We start from the raw sequence: 26,921 nt of genomic DNA, 5'->3' as shown, positions 1-26,921 counted from the left end.
TTAGAAATGAATGCAGGTGCGTGTCAATCAGGAGCTGATTCCTCCAATTATACTCATTATCCATGGGCGTAAAATAGAGAGACGAACGCATCAATTATTTCTAAGAGCAAGATGCAGATGGAGCTGCATGGGTCAATCCTGACCTTTCACAGGCTGTATTTTTGAGAACTCAATTATAGATGTTTAAAACTTCCCCGTATTCATAATTTAATGTGTGGAGAAAAAATAAGGAGAGGACTGCTTCCCTCCCCTTTTTTTTGAGCTTTATAATTCGGTTCGGGGAGCGTAATGGGAGCACAAACTTCCTAAATTCATTTACTCCTTACGACTATTCTGGAAGGTTTAAAGCTTGATTTGAGCTGTTAATTCATATAATCAGTCAGGAACAAAAGATAACTCGCAAAAACACAACTGATTTGGTGTCAGGGAAAGTGACTCGGTAAGATGCAAGGTGTTAATCCAAATGCTAGTTGTGTGTCCAGTTAGGCTTCCTCTGCTGTGCGCATTAAATAGCACACCACACACGTGATTATACATTTTATTGTATGGCAGCAGTTGGGAAATAAACCCAATTAGTCGTCGTACAGTCTCGTTACTGTATCATGTGACCTGATGGTGAGTGCAAACATTTTTATTACGTTATTATGACACAGTTCGGTCAGTGCGCACACCAACAGTAACATGTTAGAGGATTTAAACGAGACTCCACAGAGTTAAGAAAATGTTACAATACAATCTCTTGTTTTATTTCAAGACTATAGAAGCTCGCTGTTGAGGCACCGAGCAGAGGAATTCAGGGTTTTTTGTACTGGCTGCAGAAAGAAAAAGGGTTCACGCCGAGCTAAATCCTGATAGTATTCAGGCTTATCGAGTGCGATATATTATGATGTGAGTGATACCCGGGCTGTGGAGATGAGATAGCGAGAACGATAAGAATCACGCCCTTTGAAAGAAGAAGCCAATGGCAGAGACAAGACCCGGATAGCAACTTGTAATATAACCCAAAGTTTGAAAGGATATTTAAAAAGCTGCTGGAATCAGTGTGTGCGTGTGTGTGTGTGTGCGTTTGTGTGTGTGTGTGTGTGTGTGTGTGAGAGAGAGAGAGAGAGAGAGAGAGAGAGAGAGAGACATGCATTGCTTGTGTTGTGGGGACCCAAATCATAAAGACTTGTCGTTCTTATGTAGGGACAAAAATCAAGTCCCCATGACGCAAATAAGGTGAACCCGTATCTTAAGGTTAAAGTGAAGGTCAGGGTTACGCATGTAGTAGGTGAGGCTAGTTAAAAAGTTAATGCAAGTCATTGTAATGTCCTCTGAAGACATGGATATAGGGATGCACGTGTGTGTGTGTGTGTGTGTGTGTGTGTGTGTGTGTGTGTGTGTGTGTGTAAACCAATAAAAGAGCAGGGAGCTACAGTCCAGGTTTTCAAACGAAGCTTGCATCAGATAGCAGTTACACAGGCCTATCTGATTATTGCGCATGGGCAATCTGTTAGTATCATGGAGGTGCAGCTCTGCTGTCAGGCTGCAGCACAGGTCGGACTTTACTGTATGAATCCTATTCTACTCTGCATCATTTATAAATAGATGGCCTCCGTTATAATGCATCCGAGCTTGTGCAGCACATAGTGCATTGGCGCGGTTAAAAACAAAAATCAAAACACGAGAAAGCCTGCATACAAAGCACATTTACAAATATTCTTTCAACATTAGAATTAGCACGGTCATCATTGCACCTGAGCATGCGTGACCAAGTCCTGGAGGACACGTGCTTCCCAACATCAGTTGCACCTGCTTGTAAAATATGTAACCTCCACTTCTGGCACCCATAAAGAAGAATATGAGATAACGTGTGTGTTGGAAAGCATCACACTCGATCACACAATCACCAATGTCAAAAACTGTTAAAAATAAAATAAAAATATCAGAATATGTAGGTCTTGATATCACCTGTTTGTTTTCCACGGTTAAAGAAATAATAATAGTAATAGTATTAAAACCTTTTAATGGTGACGGATCTACTTAAAACAGCTGCCAAATAATTTAAAATGTTTTTGGTTAAAAAGAAACATTTTTTTTTACATTCTAGTTTTAATGTTCACAAACGTCACCCACGGTCACAATTCCTGCTCTGAACATTTGAACAATATGTTGAAAGGTGTGTGTGTGTGTGTGTGTGTGTGCCTGGAAAGATTTTCCCACAAACAAGTGACAGGGAAAATTTGCCCCCACTCCCACCGCCCCCACCTCCCATCTCAAAAAAGAAAAAAAAAGAAAGAAAGAAAAAAAAAGAGAGAAAAAGAAGTCAACATCAAGTTCAACAACGTGCCGGAGAGAAATTTACATGACAATCAGGTCTGGGATCCTCCAAGTCTCCCCCTCTCCCTCCAGCCCCGCACAACAGAGTCTGGCGTCAGCCCCGCTACACTTTCCCAGGCTCACAACAATATCTCCCTGCTGAACTCTGCACTGCAGCGCTGCCTGGGGCCTCCACCTCCTCCCCAACCTCCTCCTCCCTCCCTACTACCACATGAATACTTCTTACATGAGCACATGGCAGCGGAGACCCTCATTAAATATTCCGGAGTTTGCGTTAACTTTGAAGCGAGCGAGCTGAGGTTCATCCCTGCACGATGGGAGCAAAATGTCCAATCTTTAAAGATTAATTTACAGTAAATATTAGGTGATCGGGAGGCCTTATTGTGCATTATTAGTATTTTTGGACTATATAAGTCAGTTGATGCTAATATAAAATCTCAATCACAGTTCTCTTATAAATTTAGATAATTAAGCAAAAATAAATTTTAGACGGATAAAGAAAAAAAATAGAATAATATGTAACTCGGTGCTTTTGAAATAAAAAAAATATATCTGGTAACACACACACACACACACACACACACACACACACACACACACACACACACACACACACACACACACACAGATATGTATTTTTCTTGTGGAAGTGAAAGCAACACACTGAAAAGGAGAATTAAAGACATTTCCAGTGAAGCACAAAATAACGTCCACCACGCTGCACCTGCATCACTGTCAAAATATAAAAGGCTATTACAAATCACTTGAACGCAATCCAACACTTACATCCACATAGATCGGCTGCATTTAAAAAAAGAAAAGAAAAAACCTTTTCGGGAGCAATAATTCGCCGCAGAAATGCACTCATTCAAATAATCTGGGCTCCACATTTACATACGTACATATATAAATATATCGCCCACTTTCTGCCAGCACCATAACTACAAACTGCAAATCTTATGTCTTTTAGCTGCTACATAAACGGATGACTTCCTGACATGTTATGCAGGGGGAAAAAAAATCCTCTCTTACCGGATAAAGCGGGTCAGACACGAGTGTAAGAGCTGCGGCTGCAGACAGCGAGAGAGGCGAAAGGAGGGAGGGTGATAATGAGGAAGAGGAGGAGGAGGGAATACAGCCGGCCCAGAGCCTATCAAATTTGTCAAACAGAGGCCTATAATATATATCTATATATTAATTTATTATTGGTGGGGGGGAATAAACGAGAAAATAAAAGCGCTCCAAATCAGGTTACTGATTGATTTATCTTGAAATAGAAATCAGGATCACATCCAGAAAATAACTGCAATTAAAAGTGTGATGATGAGGATGTTTTGAATAAGCAGGGTGATGTAAAGCATCGGTACACGTCAGTGTGGCTAAACAACCACCGGTTTAGAAGCTGGGCTGAACGTATTTTCCTGCATAGAAGATATATCTATATATCTATATCTCTCTCTATATATCTATATAGATATCTATATAGATATATGAAACAGAAGCCTAATTAATTGTGTGTGTTTCCCTCTCTTTGTTCTAACGGTTTGATTTTTGTTGTATACGGCTGAAAAAGGACACTCCACTCTTAGACTGGGCTGAGTCTAGATCTAGTTTTTAGTCTCTCCATCATGTGCATTTACAATATTATACCGTGAAAGAGTGGATGGTTATGCAAAACCTCTTAAAACATAAAGGACCATTGTTGTCTCTTTGTTTTATAGTGGTAAATGACTGAAACAGATTGTATCCAGCGATAAGGTTAAAGCAGGAAAATAAATCCAAAGCACTGTATGATGTAGTTAATCTTTACAAAAATGCATTCTGGGTATTCAAGTGTTTCCAGCCTGTTTATGATGGAGCTATAACAGCCACGGATGCGCTCTCCTTTGGAATAATGAATTTTTATTAGCTGCTACTCACCAACTCTAACTGACTGTAGCTTGTGAATTTTAACCTTCTGGATCTTAAAATGCGAACGACATGCTGCAGGCTCGTGTTTAGAAGGCACATGTGTACAGCAAAGCAGCTTAAAGTGAAAACGCAAAGACTGCAGGACGAAACAGCGACACACTTTGGCGAGAAACGAGACGATCGCCTCGTGAAAATGTGTCCACAGTCCACGACCAGTTTTTGTTGGGTTTTATTAGAATATTGATCGAATGTGTGAAGCCTGTCCGTGTGCGCTTCTTGAAACATAGAAATAGATAAAAGGGAAAGCAAGAGAGAAACATAAAGCTTGTTTTTTTAGCTGAAGACTCAACCTACATATTCAAATGAAAAGAAGACAAAAATATATTCAGATTGAATTTAATTGCTAAAAATCTACATTTTGAATTAAAAAAAAATGAATATTTTAATTGTAGAAAAAGTTGCAGACTGCTGACGTGGTGAAAACAACGCTTGTAGGAAATAAAACATACAGCTAAAACTGTCTTTGCATAATATTTCCTTTGTAAACTGCAGTTACAACAAATTATTTTATTAGATGTAATTTCATATAGTAGCATTAAAGAATGCTCAATAATCGTAATTTTACCTTTTCAGATAAGTAAACGTGATGAAAGTCAAAGTGAAAAATGCTAAAATGCTAAGTTAAAGTTAAAGGGTTAAAGTGTCTCACTCTGTAAATGTTCCACTTCTTCTTCTACTACTACTACTACTACTACTACTACTATTATTATTATTATTATTATTATTATTATTATTATTATTATTGTTAATATGTATTTATTTCTCCTTTATTCGTCATACAGTTATGTAGAAAGTGTAAATATTTATATTGATTCTTTATGGGATTATTTACAGAAAACAGTGTGTGTTTGAATTCAATGATGTTTCAGATTATTGAACTGAAACTGCTTCAGCAGTTCTTTTTAAATTTTGAAGCTATCATCACTGAAGTTCACATTTATTAAAGATAAATGCCAACATTCACCTGTCAGCTTCTAAAGATCACTATTTGTTACTGAATGTTGGGCCATCAGTGCCAACATGCATGAAAGCTTTCCTTTATGCCATATTTTGAGATTAGGCAATGAAAAAACAACCCCCAAACAAACCCCCAAAAAACCCCCAAAACAAACAAACAACAAAAACACATTAAACTAATGTGACATAACACCCATACAAAGTGTTGTGGGTATAAAGTGTGTAGTTAAAAAATAACAGTATTTTTGTCAGTTTGCAGATGAATTCATAAAAAGTCTCTAAATAATATAAATGATTTTAATTACGTGTGTTTGAATTGTTTAGTTGTGTTAAAAAACATGTTTGGGCTCAGTGTGTTTCTGGTATAAATGGCCACCATGCATGTGTGCTGTTCTTGCTTTGCTATTACACCTTATTATGCACTTTATTTCTGATAATGTTATCTAACAGAGCGATAATTTTATTTTTTTAGTGCAAAATCAAAGAGTGTCACTCAGTGTGCGACATGTGAACTTCTCCATGTTTGTTCACACCAAAATCCTGAACTAATTTTTTACAAAACTCTTAAAGTTTTCTGCACATTTATAAAGATGCAGAATTATTATCCACAGATTCTAAAATAGTTTTTGATTTCGTTATGTATGTTATGGCTGTAACTTTGAAGTAAAACACGCAGAAATTATTTATTTGTTATGCATTTTCATTTTTGTGAGGTCAGTACAGGATTTATTTTAAACTGCAATTAACCATAATAGCATATGAATTTCATTAAATAAATAATAAGAATTATTATCTCAATGGTATTTTTGTAGATTACATGTTTTCCACTTTGTTGCATTTTGAATTTAATGTCTGAATACAAACAGCAATGACTGATGGTGCGAATACATTAAAAAAAGTTTCATTTCTTTGTGTTATTTGGGTTTATGCCTCTTCTGTAAAGCCTGTGTGAGCTGTGTTGGTGTTAGTGTTGCATGCTATTGCTCACAGGCCTCATATTAGACTGAACCAAGTACCCATCAAAAGACTCAACTCAGTGATGCAGCAGGCCCTGTAGGGAAAGATTTCATGTTTGAATTTAATAGATAAACCTTATTTCGAAAAAATCAGCAAATGTTTTTTTTTCTTTTTTGTGTCTTTTTTTCTTTTTATATAATGTCCTATTTGTTCATTTGTTATGGAGTGGATTATAGAACAATAAAATGCAATGATAACAAAACAGCAGTGTGATTAGTGCATTTTGAGGTTAAGATGTGCTTTCAGACACAAGACATCAAATCCATTATTGCAAATTAAGTAAAAAAAATGGGCAAAAGTAAATGAAATGCAATTTAAAGCAATTAAAACAATATAATCTATAACACACAAATTAATCAATTATTCGTTGTGAAATGATAATATGACGTAATACATTAAGAAAATAGATTAAAACTCCTTTAAATATAAAAATCAGTGTATTGTCAGTTGTGCTGTAAATACGCCTTTTTCCATAAGAAGACCAGCCAATAGGAAACTACAGTTATTAAAGAGCCTGTTTAATAACTAAAGAGACCTTTATCATATGAATATGTCAGAGACAGTTTATTCACATGGTTAAAAAAAAGCTATTAGAGAAAAATAGTTCATATTTGTTTATTTTAACAGTCCAAGCTTCTTTCATATCTTCTCTCGAAAACGCAGTCAAGTTATTAATAACGTTTAAGCAAAGCTGAGACACAATCACACTTTTACAGGGGGCTAAAAAGTTGCCCATCTTCCGCAAGTCCGCAAGCAGCGGAAATATGCGCCACTTACAGCAGTTTATGTAGGACGTTAAACAAGTCTAAATTCAGCTTCAAAGGTGTTAAAACTGCTCGCAGTGAAAATATACTCCGGCCTCTGTCGCAGTTTTCATTAACACGAGAGAGCCGTGGATGTAAAGGCTTAGCGCAGGCTGTGTAAACGTGTGTATAAACCAGTAATAAAGTTCTTACCTCAGCAGGCTCCTGCAGAGACCTGTTAATTCCTCCTCTGCCTGGCGTGAAAGAGGGACCGCCAGCCTGAGCCCTCGTGCCTTAATTTGAAGCAGGCTGGGTTTTATGATAATCAGCGCTGACACCGACCTGCGCGCCATGAATAGAGGAGGGCACCCTCGAGCCTGCGTTCCCACGAGCCGCATTCCTGCGGTCAAGTTCAAGCTCAAAGCGCGAGCCACCATTACTATGCGAGGCGTGCCGCGTGGCTAATTCCAAAAAGGCGCGCACTGCTCGCCGTGGGAGAGTTCGTCACCTTGTATTCAAATGCAGCAGCAGATAGACGGATAGGCCCACTGAGAGGTTGTGGGCTACACTGAAACACACCAACGGGGCTTCTGCTGGCTTTACTTTCACCAAAAGCTTTAATAAATAAACAAAAAGCACACAAACTCAATCTCCAAATATCCTGCAGTTAAACAAAACAAACAAAAAAGGAATACAACTTACTTTCAATAATTATAATGATGTAAGTGTCCTTTAAAAATAAATATCTCAGTGTGAAGATTTACTATTTTTTTAATTTTTATTTTTTATACACTCCGTTTTCTGTTGAGAAACTTTCAGGTTCAGTGATCTGAGTGAGCCCAAATGGAAAAAATAGTCATCAAATGACTTATCAAAATCTCTAAAGCCTAACAGCTGGTGTATTTTATTAGACTATAAGTGTGGTAAAAAACAAAAGTGTGAAAAAAATGTAGCATCAACATTTAACTGAAATTCCCAAATGAAAAAGAAATGATTCAGCGTCTACACGTGATCACAGATCAGCACAAATCAGCATCAACATTACAACCCCATATCAGATTATGAGTTAAAATGTATATCTTTGTTATCTTTGGGGGCAGTTTATATTTATATATATGAAAAAATAGTAATCTACAGAAACACAATCTGAGGAAATCTAAATGAGACAGAGATTTTGGTGCAGAAATTGTGATTGTGTAACAGTGACATGTCAGTGGATATGAAACATTTCTGAAGGGCAGATTTACTAAAAGAGAAGTTTATGTTCACATTTATCAGAAACACGCAGCCCGCGCTTTCATTTAAACCTTTCTTCTCTTATACTTTCACAGCTTGCATTTTCAGTCTACAATAGTTTAGACATTTCTGAAGGAAAAACACTGGGCTTTTTCTTCATAGTTATTATTATTAATATTATTATTCCCACATCCAATCAACTTATTGTTGGATACAGTGTATAACACAATAAACAGTTTGCTTCAACTGTGGCTTAGGCTAAACTTTATATTTTGGATGATTTGCAGATCTAAATCTTTCACAGTTTAAATAAAAATAAGTTGGATGCTTTTTGAATTCGTACGATGAAGGCTTAAAACCAGACTACATGCTTGTATGCACGAGGATGACATCCGTGTGAGTAGTTTCAAACGCAGATCATTCCCACACGTATGGCGGGCGTGTAAGTGTGATGTGTCTAGTCAGAGTATAATTGGCTGGCTCAGTCTCAGACAGCTCTGTCCCACCTCCCCATGTTCGTGTATTTGAGGTCCCATAAAACAGTGTCTGGCTCGCTGATCCCACGACCCCTGGGGGAATAAATCCCTCACTCATGATTTGGATTTTCCGGCTCTGTCTGCGATTGTAAAGTCGAGAGTTTGAAATGTCACAAAGTTCTTAACACCTTTAAAGCATCTATTTCTATTTTCATATTCTTTCAAAATTCACTTCGTCTGACATGTCACTGTGACTGTCATCTATGTAAACCTATGATTAATATTCATATCTGAAATTAAAGTCAGCAAATTATTGGCTTTTGCTAGCCTTAAGCTACCAACAAAACAAACAACACCAAAACATGGGTTTCACCCATCATGTAGCTCTGCTATTGTTTAGTATTTACAAGCCAGTATACCATTTCACTAGCCTCTAGCCTCTTTTACACCGACCTCCTCAGCTGGAGTTTAAAAGCCCGACAACCTCATAAAGGCATTTTACGTTCAACTCTCTGTGGTCCTGCTAACAGAAACAGATTGATCAGTGTGGAGGGAAACGTCTTATTATGTAATGACGACAGAGAGGGCTGGCCAGGTCAGATGTGAGATGAACCCCTGACCCCGGCTGAGCTGCGGAGTGTGCCGCTGACCACGGGGCTGTTGATGAAGTCGTGGACCTGTGGACAGTGCATTTGGTGACCTTTGGTGTCAGCTGCCGGGCAGCAGACGGATGTGTCTTTAACTTAATTAGCACTGATTAGTTGACCTGTGGAGGAGAAGCCAGCAAGTTACCTGAGCTTAGATCAAAGCTGGATTGGAAGAAAAACTGTTTTCCTTTAATATTATCTAACCCCCCCCCCCAAAACACGGAAACACAAGCTTTTAATCTCCACAGTCCAGCTTTCACAACATTATTCATTGATTATTGTTATTATTATTTACAGCTTATTAATTTAATATTTTTTCTGTATTTTATAATTTAACAAAATAATATATGATTACACACAGAAAATAGCTAGAAAAATAGCTAGTGTTACAGAGTTTTATGCGTCTGTTTGTAAATATGTTCAAAACTCCAGCAGACACCAGTTTTTCAAGAGAAAAATGAATCTTAACTTTTAAAGTTTGCCAAAGCTTTCATCCTCTTCCAGTGACCTTCATAAACAGATGGGGTTTGTTTACTCTGAGGTTGACGAGATATAAATATAAATTAGTACAACATAAAAATACCAGCTTTAGACTGATGAAGGTATGTTATGTAGTCAGTCATTAATTATTAGTTTATTCAAAGTTATTTCAAAGAAAAAGGTGGCAAATTTTAATTGTCTCACTTTCTGTATTTGTCTCACTATCTATCTATCTATCTATCTATCTATCTATCTATCTATCTATCTATCTATCTATCTATCTATCTATCTATCTATCTATCTATCTATCTATCTATCTATCTTAGAAAAGTGATTAATGCCCACAGGTTTGATGTACGTAAAAGATTTTTTTCTTTTCTATTCTTCCTTGTCAACAGTTAAAAGAAATCCTTTTTGTTTTGTTTTTTAATTTTGCCAGTGCAATGATGGTCAGTCTGGTGGGCAATGATTTCATACCCCCAGCCCACCGCACACACTCACGCACACACATACACACCGCAGGGCAGTCATTTTTCAATCAGCCCTGTGGGCCTCTGTCAGGTCTGGGAGAGGGTCTGCCTCCATGTAAGGCAGACTGGCAGGAGTGACACCTCCGTATAGCAACGTTAATTATGGGCATCTGTTCAGACGCCCCAGTCTGGGGGTCTTCTAGGGTCCTTGGCTGTTGCCATAGGGACGGTGGAGAACCGTTGGTGGTTTTGGGGGGCAGACAGAGACCCCCTTATTCTCTTGAGGGGTGGCCAGACATGACCCCCCACAACTCACCCCTTTTGATTTGGGTGGGAACAGGGAGCAGCCAGCCAGGAGAGAGAGAGATCTTTCCAGCTTCATTTTGGGGACCATGGGTGCACCTCCTGAGAGGAGCAGAAACACTTTTAGTTTCAGTGCAGGAATATTGTAGCAGTGAGAGTGTTGTCCCTGCTTTCCTAAATGATTTCCACATTAATACTGAGCGGTTAAACTGTAATATGGTAGTACAGATACAGAAAACATACGTGCAAACAAATTAGAAATACCCAACACTTACACTGCATTCTTCAGACTGTCCTCCATGACACCGCACTGACTTACATTCATCTAAACCTCACCACACATAGCTACAACTGGGGTTCAGTCTGAACTCCAACCTGAGCTTACATCAAACCAAAGTCATCTCTTTATGCTTCGTGTTATGAAAACTTTCTTCTCATCCTCATAATGTGATTGCATAAAAAGATTTAAGTCCCCACTGTATGAGTGATACCTGGACACACACACACACACACACACACACACACACACACACACACACACACACACACACACACACACACACACACCCTCTGCATGAACACCCTTTATTCCCACTTTGCATACATTAGCCAGTGTCTGTGTTCTGAATGCATTGTTGTGTTTTCCCACACCCCCCTATTTGATGTCTCTTTTGTCACTGTGAATAAAAGCAGACTGACGAATGGGAGGTGGGCTGTAGCTCCATTTCAGGGGGAGAGACCCCCATTAATTGCCAGCTACAGAGGCTGTAGGTGACCCCTGCTGGACAACATGTGAATATTCTGAGAAAACTCTGATCCTCATGACCTGAATGGAAATCTGAGTCTCACAGGAAGCTTAGAATAACTGCTTTGCCTCCATGTTTGGTTGTGTAAAATAACAGCTGCATGCTGCACTCTTATTTGTGAAATAAGTATACACAGTAGAGGAACAATTCTTCTAAATGTGATGACGAGATCCCAGCAGACTAAATGTGGAGCAAAGAGCATGTTTGTGTGGGATAATGCAGGATTAATGCTGAGAGGTAGTATGAAGGTTTTATAACCTATATCTACCTTCAAACACAATGATCATGGGAGGTCAAATATAGCTGTTTTATATCTGAGGGTCTTTTTTATTTTTTTTAGCTCCCCACAGAAATTCAAACACTGCTGTATTTTCTTTTTTTCTGTCCCCATAACTGTTAAAAATGTTATAATTACACTCTTGCTTTTATTGAATTTGCTTATCTGTCTCATCTCTGGTTTTAAGTAGATCTTAACACATATTTTTATGTGTTTTATGTGGTCACATATATTGACTTTTGTAAATTAGAGCCATTAAAGATGTAGGGTAGGAGATAAAAACACTGTGCAGTCTGACATAAAGAAGGACACATAGTCATCCCAACTCCTGAAGTAAGAGGAGAAATGTTAGTTGCACATTATTGTCTATTAATATATTGTGTAAAAGCATTGTGTTGCTGATTTATTAGGTGTTGTTAACATTTTACACCCACATAGACTGTTTTATTAAGAAAACCCATCAAATCAAATGTAGTCCAATAAAAAGCTGTTCCTCAAATATTCCCTGATAATGAAAAACCAATAAGTGTGATTCAGTCTTTTTTTTTTTTGGCCTGTCCCGTTTGGCTCTTTTTGCCATCAGAATTGTTGTCTAAAGGCAAAGAAAGATGCCCAACGGATTTACTTTACCAAATTGACCATCCCAGCCTTGCCGTAATGGTCCATTTGATTCACCTTTTATTGTTTATTTTATTTTCACTTACTGAATACGGGACAGACTTGACTGGGGGAAAGAAGGGGAGAAAGAAAGAGGGAAAGAGAAACAGCTGGAAACAGCTGAGAAGAGGGACGGGGGAGAAGGGCAAAAGACAAAAACCAACAGAATGGGCAGAAAAAGAAAAAAAATGCATATATCAATCACCTGGATCACCTGCTGAGAAAGAAAAAAGAAAACAAGCAGAAGAGAACAAGAGTAATAGAATAAACAACATCACAATGATATATGGGAATATGACAGTAAATACTAAATATTAAACATTATTGTGCAGCACATAAGATCAACAGAACACAGTGTGCTTTGAGGTAGGAGCCAAAAAGGGTGTAGTTTGTGGGTGTGATCACCCGTGTGTACACCTGTGAGCATGGACGCACTTGTTTTTTTAAAAGGTTCCTTCATGTAATGATCTGCTAGAGGGTGTGGGGGGGCCACAGCCCCGTCCTCCAGGGCATGAAGCAGGTATGGAGGAGATCAAAACTCCAGACATCCAGAGGCCCCCAGAACACAAGAGACCAAGGAAGACCAACAGAGGGGCAGCTGCGCCACTGTCCCGGAAAGAGCTGAGGAGAGTCCCAGATGAGGGCTCACTCAGCAGCCGCGGAGCAGAAGCCAGGGGGGGTTGCAGTGACGCACCCGTGAGCTCCGTCGGCAGCCAGCCGTGCCTGAGTGACCGAGCCCCAGGCCGAGAGGCCGGGGCACCCCACCTCCGAAGTCTTCTTTTTCTTCTTCTTTGTCCTTTTAGGATTTGCCACAGCAGATTACTGATACATCTATCCGTCTCTATTGTCCTCCTCTGCCACACCATCCCTCTGCATGTCCTCCTTCACTAAATCCATGAACTTTCTCTGTGGTCTCCCTCATTTTCCTCCCACCTGGCAGCTCCATATTCAGCATCTATTGTCCAGTATGTCCTCTGCACATGTCCAAACCGTCTCAGCCTTGCCTCTCTAACTTCTTCTATCTTCTCCTCTTCTACCGTCTCCTATCCTTCCTCATCACTGCCAGTGAAAATCTTAACTCTACCACCTCCAGCTCGGCCGCCAGCCTTTTTGTCAGTACAATTGTTTCTCAATCATGCGTCACAGCAGGTCTCACTCACTTCCAGCTTACAAACCTGTAATTAAGAATAAACATAAAAGTAAAATTAACACATGTTTCACATTGTGAACACAAAGTAAAAATGCAGAATCTTTGAGAAGCAGAATTTATGGCAGAGTTGTTGGGATTGCATAGGAAAGGTGTTCCTAATAAAGTGAGTCAAACAGGGGAACAGAGAGAATTTGAGTCATTTAACTACTGTAAGTGAAGGTATTAATGTCACACTCAATAATATTCCTGTGCAGTCCAGGCTTTATTTACAAAGTTCACATATATTAACAGTTTTCCCTCTGATGTATTGATTTCAACCTGACTTTATAACTTTGCTCTCTCCTTCCTGTAAAATGATGTGTGGCTTCTGCTTTCACAAATGTTGGATTTCCAAGAAAGAAAAAAAAAGTAGAAAAAAAAAATAGTCACCTGTCATGTGACACCAATTGTACCCACTAGATGGCCCTAAAACACCACAGTGAATGCTCCCCCTCAGTCACCTGGTGTCTTCTTGTTCCCTTTTGTGAATCCATAATGAATCTCATGTAAAGAATCCAATTTTGCTCAGTCAAGGTTTTCATCACAGAAACTTTTCACACACTCGCTTCAGTCCCACTGGTGTTACTGAGAAGTCTTCCGTGACGTCCTTCAGCGGAGTCAATCTGAGTCTGACGTGTAATTTACGGAGCACCGAGGACAGGCGGCAACATCTCGGTGTCCTTCAAGAAAGTTGCTCCGAGCGTTTATTAGCGCAGAAGTGGCAGCAGGGAGCGAGACAGTGAGCAGTGGGTGTGAGAAACAATGCTTGCTTTGCAGTGATGAGACCATTAGTGGTACTGTGCTGTGAAAGGGATGAGACAGAGGGCAAAAGGAGGTGACCTGCTATCAGGACTCTGTGAATGTCACAGTTCAGCTCTCCTGAGCCTGTCGAGGTTTCAATTAGTCTGCCCTTTCTACCCACGAGGTTAAAAACCAATCCTTGTGCAGTGATCAATGGGATTGTTAGCCTGCTTCTCAGGTATGTGTCGATGTAGTGTTTAGGTGTATACACGTTTATACACATACCTAAAATATAGTGTTAAAAATAAATGAATGTCCTGTGCTTTAAGACACAGTGTGCCAGTACTGCAGTGTGAAGCACAGACATTTCTGCTACTGAAGGATTTACAGGTCTGTCTGCATAATCCACTCACAACACCTCCCACCCCCTCCTTTGCCCAACCAGCCAGACAGCAACAAGAACTCAACAGGCACGGAGGAGAAAGATGTTTGGTGGACAAACGAAGGACGAACAGGTTGCTCAGAATCACAATGAGCTATGAAGGGCAGGTTTCAGAGCTAATGGACATTTAGGCTTCACTTAAAATAATAGTTTGACATTTTGGGGAAAGACCCTTAATTTTGCTTTCTAAAGGAGACTTCCACAAGGAGACTGTGCTGTAATTATGAAGATGTAAATACAGGGAGGCAGCTAACCTGGCTCTGACCCAGCCTCAAAATCCAGCTCACAGCACTTCTATCAATCACTAATTATTATAATTGATATAATGCAAAGTCCTGACACCACATGCCGACCAGCATTCGTAGCTCGATGCAATCGTTCTTCCAGCATTTCTTTTACTCGTCTTTCTGAAAAATGAGAGCGTTTGCTTTCCAGAATCTCACACACATCATCACCCACAACAGTGTTTGTAATTAGAAATGGAAATCTTTGAGATTCTTCCAAAAAACAGTGAAAAAAACCACAGATCCTGTGAAATCACTGCAATTTGGTTTTATGCATTCCTATAGTGTCAGTCAATGTTTTCCCTGTCTTGCTGCTATGACAGGCATGCCTCAGCAAGCCAAAACCATCACTTGTGGCAGGTTTAATGATATTGATTATCCTTTCGTATCAAGATTACCATGTGTTTGTATGAGACTGTAGGCAGGAGTAGAGATAATTAGCACGCCTTTAACAGCCATGTATCTTTGAGATGCACAGTATCTCCAGTGGAGTTGTGTGCTTTAAAAAATATGTTGGATTCACGCTGTGTTAATGTTCTGACAAGCCAAATGTGTTGTAATTAGGAAAAACAAACAGATGGGCATCTTCATTAGAGGCGTTAAATGTGGGTGTGTGTGTGTGTGCGAGAGAGAAAGGAGAAGAAGAACGTGGGGGAACTCGAGTTTTCAGAATTGTAGGTTTGGTGAGAAAAAGTCTAATGAGCGTCACCAACAAAACCCCCGAAAGCTTCTCTGTTGAACATTTGAGTTATTTCACTGCATTTTATTCAAGAGGTTTCGTCACCAGTCTGTTGATTTGCCTTTTTTTTTTTTGCTTGCGTGCTAAAGCTAGAGAATAAATTAAATGCATTTATGTGCAAAGCATGCTTTGTTTGCAGTGATTGGAAATGGCTCCATGTTTTCCATTTCAATAGCACACAGAAGAGAGGGGAGGGCTGCTAACAGACAGACATGACATTATGCAAAGCTCCACGAGGGGTGTTTACACTGCTATGAAAAAACAGCCCTTGAACATGTGAAGCATCGCTGGTCGGCGCAGAGAGACAAGAAAAGAATGAGGCTGGAAATAAAAAAAGCCAGAAGACCTGGGTGATGAAACCAGGTTAAAACTGGAGTAAAGTGGGTTAAGGAGTCTGTAGATCTAGTAGATCATTTAGTCAGATTTGTCTCAGTCGGGGAGGCCGTATGAGGCAATCTGAATGAAACACGCTCTATTATCGGGCCAACTAGGGCAAGACTCACCTGCAGCGATAAAGAAATAAAGACCTACTTGTTTCTTCTACTCATTACTGTGTAAAGTTGTGATAAAATAGGTATAAAATAGGTGAGTTACAGGACTGAAGGACACAGTAATGATGTGTAGAGGAGAGAAGGCTGAAGGCTGGGTACAGAGGAGCACAGTTACAGGGAAATCTGAGGCTGTGCACTGGCAGAGTAGAATAAAGCAGAGCTAAAGGGGCTTTACACTTTTACACGTCAAATTAATTTACACATCATGCAGCCTGTGAAAACAGTGGTATGTTATCAAAGGCTGCAGGATTTTTAAGACTGATCCCGATAGTTAGTGATTTGAAAATCTGATATTCTGATACATCAGCTGATATTTTTCCTCTCAGACATTTATTGGCCGTTACTGATAGATCGTCACGTTATCGGCTGACAATACTTGCCAGCTGATGAGCTGGTCAGGCTCCACATATTCTGTTGTGTTGTGGAAGGACACTGTGGCTCAAATCACATGCTTTAGTCCCTATTTTGATGGCATCAGTGAATTCAAACCAGTCCTCCAACTAGATACAGACATATTGATCATGTGACGTAAGCATTCATTAAATTTTATATAGCAGTCGTTCTATAGTAAAAGAGTGAAAGATCAGTGATTGTTAAAATACACTCTTTCACACGGGTTTGAAAAACCTGTTGCCAGGGTACTGAGCTCTGTTCCAGCTAAAAGTGACAACACCTTTGCAAAGACTTCTTCACACTACTGCTTATTTGTAAAACTCCTTGCACAAATGCCCTGCAAGGTCATGTTCAGGGATTAGACAGTCTCTTAATGCAACAAGGGTGCATGGATCCATAACAATCAAAATTTAAATGTGGTACTCTGAAGACTGGATCACCGGTATCTTGCTTTGGTTGCGCTTTTCAACCTCCCATGCGGAGGGACCAGAAGGATGAGGCTAACAGTCTGAGGCTCCTTAGTGTAGTGGTTTACATATTCAGTGCAAAAGACTCCTAGTTTGAGACCTGGAGGAGACAGAAAGCAAGACTTTTATGAAACACTGACATCTCATGTGTTGTGGCATTGTTTGGTGGTAAATCTGTCTTTAGTGCAGAGCAATTAAGATAAAATAGAAAAAAAAAGATAAAAAAATAATTTATTAGAAGAGTTCATATTTGAAGATGTTCAGTAGGTCACTGTGATCACTGTGTGTCGACTCTAAGTCTTTATCAGGGTCTGTCAATTTGTCATATCACAGTGTTAGTTCCTTTGTTACTTCATTCTTAAAGCAACCTAAACATGGAGTTAAAATAGCCTTTCCAAAGCAGAGCAGCTCTTAGATGCTATTAGAATAATTAAATAACTGATTAAAATATGGATCAAGATAAGGAGAGTAGAATTATTTAGCATTTTTTGTAGAAGCTATCCATTTATAAGCTCTCCATTATTTGTGAAATAAAATAATCGATGAATTAAACAATATTAAAGAGAAAATTACAGTTTATTACAACTCAGGTTTTGTTGTTGTATTCAGGAGGTCTTTGCACTATAACACCGTATCCAGTGCGTTACTCAAAGAAACTGTTAACATGTGAAAAAGGTGCAAGATTTCTAAAAATGCAAAAATAAAAGGCACGCATTGTCAGGTCATCAGAAAGGTTTTAGATAGAACTATGTTTTCCCCCCCACATGAGATCCAACTTTAGACTTCAGTGAATAAAACAGTCAGTCTCCTACTTGTGATGGAAATTTACAATTTGGGGTTTTTAAAATAAAAAAAGGGCGTGGGTTTTTTTTGGGGGTTTTTTTGTCCATTCACCTTTTTTCTCTTTCCTAAATATTTTTGACCCATACTCATGCCAACATGCTGGATCTATTTAAAGCAAAGATGCAGCATTTTCCCACTGGTAGAAAGAGGAGACCAGAGTTTAGAGCTGAGCAGCAGCAGAACATGGAGTAGTTACATGAAGCAGAGCACATGAGAGCAAAGTGATGAAGAAAACTAAAAGAAATAGCAGAATTTACTGTTGCCCCAGTACGAATGATCATGTCTTCCTCTTCTATGACAGGATCTATTCAGGACCGTGCCTACAGTATGCACTTGTCCCTGTGTGTGTGTGTGTGTATTTCTCTCTTCATATACCGTATGTGTGTTAAGGAGGAGAGCTTTCTGTTTTCAAATCGGTGTGCTATGAATACATCGGCTTCCACAGACACTGGATGAAAGCAGGAGGAGGAGAAGGACGAAGGCTGAGTGTGACACGGACCACAGATGCTGCACAGGAGAGCTCATTAGAGACATGTCACACGCGCACACACACACACACACACACACACACACACACACACACACACACACACACACACACACACACACTTCGATCATACTTACACACAGTTACACACAAAGACACGTGCGCAGCAGACACACACTGTCTCGCACCCACAGCTGCTCTTTCACACGTGACCTGAATTTTAACTGCCAAGGTAGATCAGTGCTTAATTGAGCATGTAAAAGGTTTTCTCTCTTTCTTCTGCTTTTCTTTTCTTTTTTCTTTTCTTTTGGAAAGTCTGAATGTTTATGTGTGCCTGTGTGTATATGTGTTGTTGGTGTTAAAGCTGTCATACAGTCAGCATTAAAAGCCCTCCCACATCAGCTAAACCGTAAGAAAAGAACAATTGCACACACAAACAAATCAGCCCTGAAACTGAACAATGCAGATAAAAGATTTTTTTTTAAATCCAAAGAAAAGCATCACTAAATTTAGTTCCACTGTCTAAGAAGCACATAGCTCTCAAACATCGCCGCTGAACTACTTTTGATTTAGGAATGTGCGCCTCCTTCGTCCTCTCCTCCTCCAAACTCTCTGTTCTCTCGTTTGATTATTGTCTCTCAGCTGCTGTTTAGCTTTTCATTACAGTTTCTCATCATTCTTCGACACTGACAGTTTCTGACAAACATTTTTCTTGTCAAACTTAAAATCGCGAATTAGTGACAGACTCCAACCCATCTCAGCAGCACCCTTCACACCAAAGGCAAGGTTAATTACTTTGCTTTTGCAGCAGGCCCCTGGTGTGAAGGCTGCCAGTGGACTGGATTTTGTCCAGAAAAGAACAGGTAAATGATGAGATGGACGACAGGATGTTACAAACAAGGAGCCCTTAAGTTTAGAAAACCAACCAACCAGTCACACACAGCTATGGCATGTGGGGCGAGCTAAGCTAGCTTCTCTGTCTTACTGTGTTAAGTTTCATAGCGCACAACAGACACCAATCCTAACAAGACAAACTACTGGCAAAGATTTACCGGTACTCGTTATTCCAATTATATGGACCACATGTACGACGTTATTACTTACAAGCAAGAAAGAGCAGACAGATAAATGAGATGGATGACAGGTACTGTGATTTCCTCTCTCGCTTCTGCCAAGTTTGAAGAGCTGACTCGAAACCAAACCGTCTCACAAGGGAGGAGATGCTTCCCTGTGTAAACTACTGCACAGAATCAGAAAATTAAGGACCTTATTTAATAAAAGTACACATTAAATACACACAGAGTATAAGAAATTAAATCATTAAGGCATGTCACACTGTGGTCTAAGCCCCTTACCTATTGTACTGTCATATCTCTATGTCCAGATACAGAGAAAGTAGGCTCACAGTTTTGAAGTTTTATGTAGTAGGACATAAATGTATTCTCTTAACGTCTTGACACAGCATTTCAATGCGATTGAGGTTTGGACTTTAACTGGGCCAGTGCAACTTTGACTCTTTTTTTCCTGCCATTGTGTTTAGCTTTTCTGCTGTGCTTGGGATCATTATCCTGTTACCTGATCGAGTTTGGTCGAAGCTTTATCTGTCCGAGGTAGCTGTAGAACAGGAGGTAGAGCTGGTCGTCTGCTAATCGGAAGGTTGTTGGCCAGTGCCAAATATCCCTGCACTCGCTGACTGGCTGCTCCAGTCTGCATGCCAAATACTTGGCACACATACATGTGTGCAAATGTTAGATAGAAAGCCCTTCTGTATAGAATTGGTGCTTGTGTGAATGGGTGAATGAGGTATGTTGTATAAAGCGCTTTGAGTGCTCTAGGAGAGTAGAAAAGAAATATATAAGAATCAGTCCATTTACCATATTTGAGAATACTTTGATACACGGAGGACTTGAAGGTGCTCGGGTCCTGTGGCTGCAAAACACTCTCAAATCATCATCCCACCACCGGCTTGACAGTCAGTATGAGGTGTTTAGTTTTCTCCAAATGTGCCGGTGTGCAGCTCTGCTCCATGGCACTGTGTAAAAACAAACCTGGATGCTCAAGACCTTCAAACTGTCAGAACGTCTGCTTTTATAGAGGCGCTCACTTCCTGATGAGCAGTTAATTAAGTGCATTTCATTATCAACATCTGGCTGTTTTGTACCCTCTTAATTCCTGTGGAAGCAGAGAGGGTTGCTTAACTTTTGTTGTGTAATAGAGTAATTTTTTTTAAGTGCTTGTGATTTTTCTCAGCTTGTATTTACCTAACTTTAAGACCAGTTAAGGAGCAGATGATTTTTTTTATTTTTTTTAAATTGTGGCCTGAAACATAAAAGTGTAAAACTGAAAGAAGATTATTTTCTTTTTACATGAATGTAAAATGATTTTGGATATGTGTCATAAACTATTGGAGGAACTTGCTTTATGAATTGAGAAAATTCTTCTCTCTGTATATGAAAAATGAATGAGATCATAACTTGTGGTCATATTTGATTATAACCAGTTTTTAGTGAAGCATGGCATCTTGCACTGGATGTTTTGCCTAGCTCTTCACTACATTGTAAGCACAAGGAAAAGTGTCCTGGAGTGACTGGACTCCCATGTGTGATTTACAGTAATTTTATGGGATTACACAATCCCATCCCTGACACTGTCAGTGGTTGAAGTGTGAAGAATAAGGTTGTCCACATATTTGTGAGTATTGCTTAGAGACCAGATTTTGACCTTTCATTAAAAAAAGCCTAAAACCCCCCAAAAGTGACGTCTACATCCATCATTTCAGGAAACTGCCTCATGCAAACAATAACACGGCACACAGTGGTACTTTTGGTTTCTCACTTATGCTCGAGGGGTTGCCACAGTGGATGGATCTGCATGTTGGATTTGGCACAGATTCTCCACCAGATGCCCTTCCTGACAAAACCCTCCCATTTCTCCAGGCTTGGGACCAGCAGATGTACACGTGTGACCCCCTGAGGCTGAGCGTGTGTCTCCATCAGGTCTCTGCGCACAGTCTGACATCGATAAAGGAATTGAAAGCGCACACCTTTGGCACTTTAAGACATTGGAAACATTCATCCATCCATTTTCTTCTGCTTATCCTTATCAGGGTTACAGGGGACTGGAGCCTATCCCAGCTATCATAGGGCAAGAGAAATAGTTTCTTTGAATTTCAGAAGCCAGACACACCCCAAACACTCTCCTTCTGATTACATGTCTATAAATATCTACTTACCTGAACCACACACACATTAACTGTTGTTTCCATGCTGTCATTCACATTCACATGCTCAAGTCTCCACATTGTTCTCCGTTTTAACCTCCAGAGTTGCTGTTGTCAGTCTGCAGAGAGAGAGGGGCGATTCTCAAAAAGTACAGCTAACCCTCTAAAAGTGATTTAGTCTCCCAAAGTTTCCAAAACCAGGAAATTAAAACATTCTTCTTCTGTGGTGACATGTGATCTGGCCCACCTTTATCAAAGCTCAGCTGTGAGCAGCAAAGAGTGTCCACTTTCCAGAAGTTCTGCTAAAGACGCACTGTGTTGCCCTTTAAGCACCATCCTTTCCCCACTTCCTCGGTTATCTACTGTATTATAGCACCAGAGGCTAATTTCCTTCATCTGTTAAGTAATGGCAATTACTTTAATTTCTGGCACCGGGATGCCAGTTTCAAAATTCTCTATCCTACTTTTTCAGCATACTTCAGCTTCCATTTCAGGCAGCAGGTTGCCAGATAATCTCTTCTCTATCCTACTTTTAAAGATTCTTCAGTTCCCATTTCTGGCTCTGAGTTACCAGAGATGTTTCTCTGCAACCTACTTTTTCAGCATAGTTCAATTCCCATTGCAGGCAGCAGATAGCCAGATTCACTTTCTCTATCCTACTTGTTATATTTGCTTGCTCCCACTCTGGGAATCGGTAGCCAAATATTTCTCCGGCCCCACAGGTGAGGGGCTGTATTTAGCCAGATAAAACATAGCAACCAGATTGTTGCTGCAGATTGGATTAAGGCCCATCATGGTGTGCACTATCTTCTGATATGGCAAGTTACATTATTCCTGACTGGGGTACAGTTGTGACAGGAGCTGAGAACGTGGGTCTGCAGCAAATCTCTTCATTCAGTCTGGAAAATGCAGGAAATTGTTGCATATAAAAGTGCCCTAAAATGATCTTGGTTCATCTCTGGTTTAAAAAAGACTTCTAGATTTCTACACCCAATATTCAGCTTTTAGACTTTGGGCGAGGCCATTGCAGAGGTGGGACCAAGTCATTGTTTTGCAAGTCTCAAGTAAGTCTCAAGTCTTTATCCTCAAGTCTCAAGTCAAGTCTCAAGTAATGTCAGGCAAGTCAGAGTCGAGTCTCAAGTCACTGGTGTAAAAGTCCGAGTCAAGTCACAAGTCTGAAACTTTGAATTTCAAGTCCTTTCGAGTCTTTAAAAAAAACACGAAAAAAAGCATGTTGCAGTTATGCTAAATGTAAATATTAGACCATGTAATTTTTTAATCTGTGTTTTTCTCAACACATGACAAAATAGTGAACTTAGAAAATATACACAAATTGTGAAATTGCACCTCTTTAAAATGCAGCTCAATTAAACTTAGCTCCAAGAATAATTTTCACCGACAGTTCTGAGATACGCTGCATGTTATTCTTGGATGCGGTTGTAGGACCGGCTTTAAAATCGCATGACAAAAATATCATACACATTAAAAAAAAACTGCATCACCAACGTAGCCTGGACAACATTTGCTAGTTAGATGAAGTCAGCTATCTCATCTTAGCATATTTATATGCATATTTATAATCATACGGTTCTTGGAGTGAGTGCACACACTCATGAAGTTTAGTAACTTCAGGTCACTGCAACAAGCCCAGGTACAGTTTACCGACGGATGGGTACAGGACCTTGAAATGCACCGTGTAGAACGAAAGACCATCGTACGTATCATAAGTTTACCAGTCTCACAAATTGTTGTCATAAATACACATTCCTTAACCGTTTATTAATAGGACCTTTGAGCTCAACGGTAATTAATTAGTAGTGGAAATAATTTCTGGTACCCATCACAGAAATGTAGCAGTGACAATAATATTGTATGCTGTAATCGTACTGGGCAATTAGTGATACAAAAAACCTGTTTTATCCTGTGAATAAAAGTATATGTTTTTGTCAATGTACCATAATAACAGAAGCGAAACGCAATATTGTGTCAGGACAATTCACTATTTATGCACAATAAATAAAGGAGCATAGCGCGACAATTTCTGTTCAGCGCCAGACTTGCTTGTAACCTATATCACCAGTTATGTTAAGAAAAATGACGTATTAACTACTAAAAAACACTGACCTTAGTGTAAATGCTTGGAGCAGACTAACCTGTGAGCTGGAGTGTTCTGGGACGTTATATTTGATCTTTGAATGGCTGCAATCCAGGACACCCGTCGCGTCTTTGTCACTTCGGAAACATGGCTCGAACAATTTCTCTTCAACGACGTAATCCGATAACAACCGATCTCTTTACCCGTCGGCTTCCCGTGGCTGTCATGCGACCGGCTATTGCAGTTAATAATACAACAGCTTCTTGACATTTTTGTGTTTCTTTTTATCGCTGTGTGACTGATTTTAATTGAAAGCCTGCGTGCGCTAGTACTGCTTGCCACGAGTTCCCAGAATCCTTTGCGGTTCTACCCGTGAATGACGTCACATTTCCAATCTCTATATAATATGCGTGTTAAATTTTATATTTGGGGTGAAATATCAAGTCTTTTCAAGTAAACCGGTTCAAGTCCAATTCAAGTCCCAAGTCATTGGTGTAAAAGTCCAAGTCAAGTCACAAGTCTTAGAACATTTTTTCAAGTCAAGTCTAAAGTCATAAAATTAATGACTCGAGTCTGACTCGAGTCCAAGTCATGTGACTCGAGTCCACACCTCTGGGCCATTGTATTTACAGGTTGCAACTTTCTCTTCCGTCTTTTGGTTGGAAAGCTAAATAAATTATAGAAGCTAAACCATCATAAATTTCAACAGGTTTCAACATTGCATTCTTAGATCTTAATGTTTGATCAGTGCTACTCTGACCACAAGTGGAAATTAGAGGGGTTCTTCACACCAAGATATCTTTCTCCTTTACTTCAGATTACATTTATTTAGATTCTGGAAATGTTATTCAAGCATTTCATCGTGCCATTCCAGACAGAAACCACAGAGAAATAGGACCTTAGCTGCAGATTCCTGGTCTTTAGCACTAGGATGCCACTCTTCTTTACTTCTATCCTCCTTTTTAGAAATCTTTGCCACTTCTCTTTGGCGCTCATTATTCAGTCTCATTATTTGGCTTTCACACATCAGCAACCCTCAGCTAGTGACGAGTTAACAGTTCAGTCTGCCTCAAGTTGCCAGATGCACATACTGCTTGTTTCATTTTTATCATCTGACTACATTGCAGGTCCTAGAATTGGTTGCGACATCCTTGAGAGTCAGTTCACCTTTCTATCAGAGATCCCACCTTTTAATACAGCAGCCCCAAAACCTTCTGTAATCTATAAGCTCCCATATGGCTCTATAAGCTCTATATCTATGTTATAGTGTTTTATGGGGTCTTGACATCCATTGACTTCTTTATAGCATTTAAACATCAGATTGTTGCCCACAGAGTCCCACGAGCTGCTGCTGATCCTTGATGTGGCGTTCCCCAAACCACATCCTCTGGCACAGCTTGTTGCTTTATTATCAACAAATGTTTTCCATTCACATTTGTGGTTAGGGTCCTTGCTACTAAAAAAACGTTTTCTCAGCCCATAGGCAAACACAGAAATGTCTATGTCACACATATCTGTGTGGAGAGGCACAGGTGAAAATGATCACTGGGTTGCACTGAGCAACTGATTTTGCTAAAACATAAGGTCAGAAGAGATGGAAGTGAGATCACATCCCTCTGAGAATAAAATAAAAACAGCTGGCAGAAGGGAACAGATTTTACATTTACACAACAAACAGGATGAGTAGCATCAAGAGGTCTGACTTAGTTAGTTGAAAGGCCTGAAGTTACAAGGAATAAGATTATGTAGCCAGATTAACTGCTATGAGGTTGTACCATAGACAGTATAAGAGATGGATGCAGCACCATGACAACACCCACTGATTCTGGGCTATTAATTTTGAAGTTTCAACATTATTTTAAGGTCATGTTGGTGTTTTAGAGCCAGACATGACCATATTTGGATGAAAAGGTGGAGTGCTAAGTTGTCAGTTAATGGTAGCTCTCTTACACAGTGTGTTTTGTGTCCTGTCTCCCGCCCCTCACCCTCAACTGGTCGGTCACAGCAGATGGCTGTCTGCATGAGGTTTCTTCTTGTTAAAAGGGAGTTTTTCCTTCTCACTGTCGCCAGTTTTCTGTACTTTGTTGTAGAGTCTACAATCTAAACCACTTTGTGGTGCCTGTTATCGTTAAATTGAACTGAATTGAACTAGGAATCTTAGCTAGCAAGCCTCATCCTTAAACTGTATGAGACATGGTATGGTATTTAGTAACAGACTAATAAAATACTAGAATATAAATCACTGAGACTGAATGGACTATATTACAAAGAAAGCCATAATCTTAGGCATTAGATAACTTTTAAACAAGAATGGTCATTCAGTTAGGCATCGTTCTGGATGCAAGGGAAACCCATAAATAACTTCAGCTGACAAAACTTATGGAGCAAATTTACTTGGAGTAATGAGACAAAATAATGAGAAAAAAAAAGTTTTTAGCCACAACCTTAAAAACTACGTTTGGAGAAGAGTCAACGTTTGGTGTGATGAAAAGCACACCATCCCTGCTATGAAACTTGAAGGTGGATCACTGACATTTTAGGGATTTGTTAGCTACACAGGGAACTTGGTTAAAACTGATGGCAAGATAAATGGAGAGTGTTATCTGAAAATACTGAAGGATAATTTACACTCATCAGCCTGGAAGCTGCGCATAGGACGTATTTTGGTGTTCCAACATGACAGTGATCCAAAACAGAAGGCCAAGTCGACCTTTCATTGGCTACAGAAGAAAAAAGTTCTCAAGTGGCCATCTCAGTCTCCTGACCTCAATGTCATTGAGCCACTTTGAGTTAGGAACTGGAGGCATTTTGGCAAGACGAATGAGCAGCTTTACCATCTGAGAAGATAAAGTGCCTCATCCACAACTACTGTTATGCCTTTTGGTCAAAAGTCAGTAGTTAGTGCATAGTCTGATTAAGTTACATAAGCAAAGTGATAAATAAGTTCAAAGTTAAGAAATATTATAAGTGATTCATGCTAAAAACAGTTAAAATGTATGGGTTTGTAATTTGCTCAGAGTGAGACATCGTTATCACAAGCGATCTTTGTATTGTATGTGCGGAAATGGGAGCGAGGGAGCGCTCTGATCATTAACATATCTTTGACGTATT

The 26,921-nt window shown here is 39.6% G+C and overlaps 1 protein-coding gene across 4 annotated transcripts in view; it reads left to right on the top strand.

The window, feature by feature from the left end:
- The window catches only part of LOC309694140 (neurocan core protein-like), a 110,997-nt gene that overhangs the window by 23,643 nt on the left and 60,433 nt on the right, over positions 1-26,921 (top strand). The gene's annotated exons all lie outside the window — the stretch shown is intronic.

The sequence above is a fragment of the Aulonocara stuartgranti genome, assembly GCF_965226115.1.
Source record: "Aulonocara stuartgranti genome assembly, chromosome: 18".
Lineage (NCBI taxonomy): Eukaryota > Metazoa > Chordata > Actinopteri > Cichliformes > Cichlidae > Aulonocara > Aulonocara stuartgranti.
Note: the sequence above shows the minus strand (reverse complement) of the source record. Positions and strands in the feature narration are given on the sequence as shown.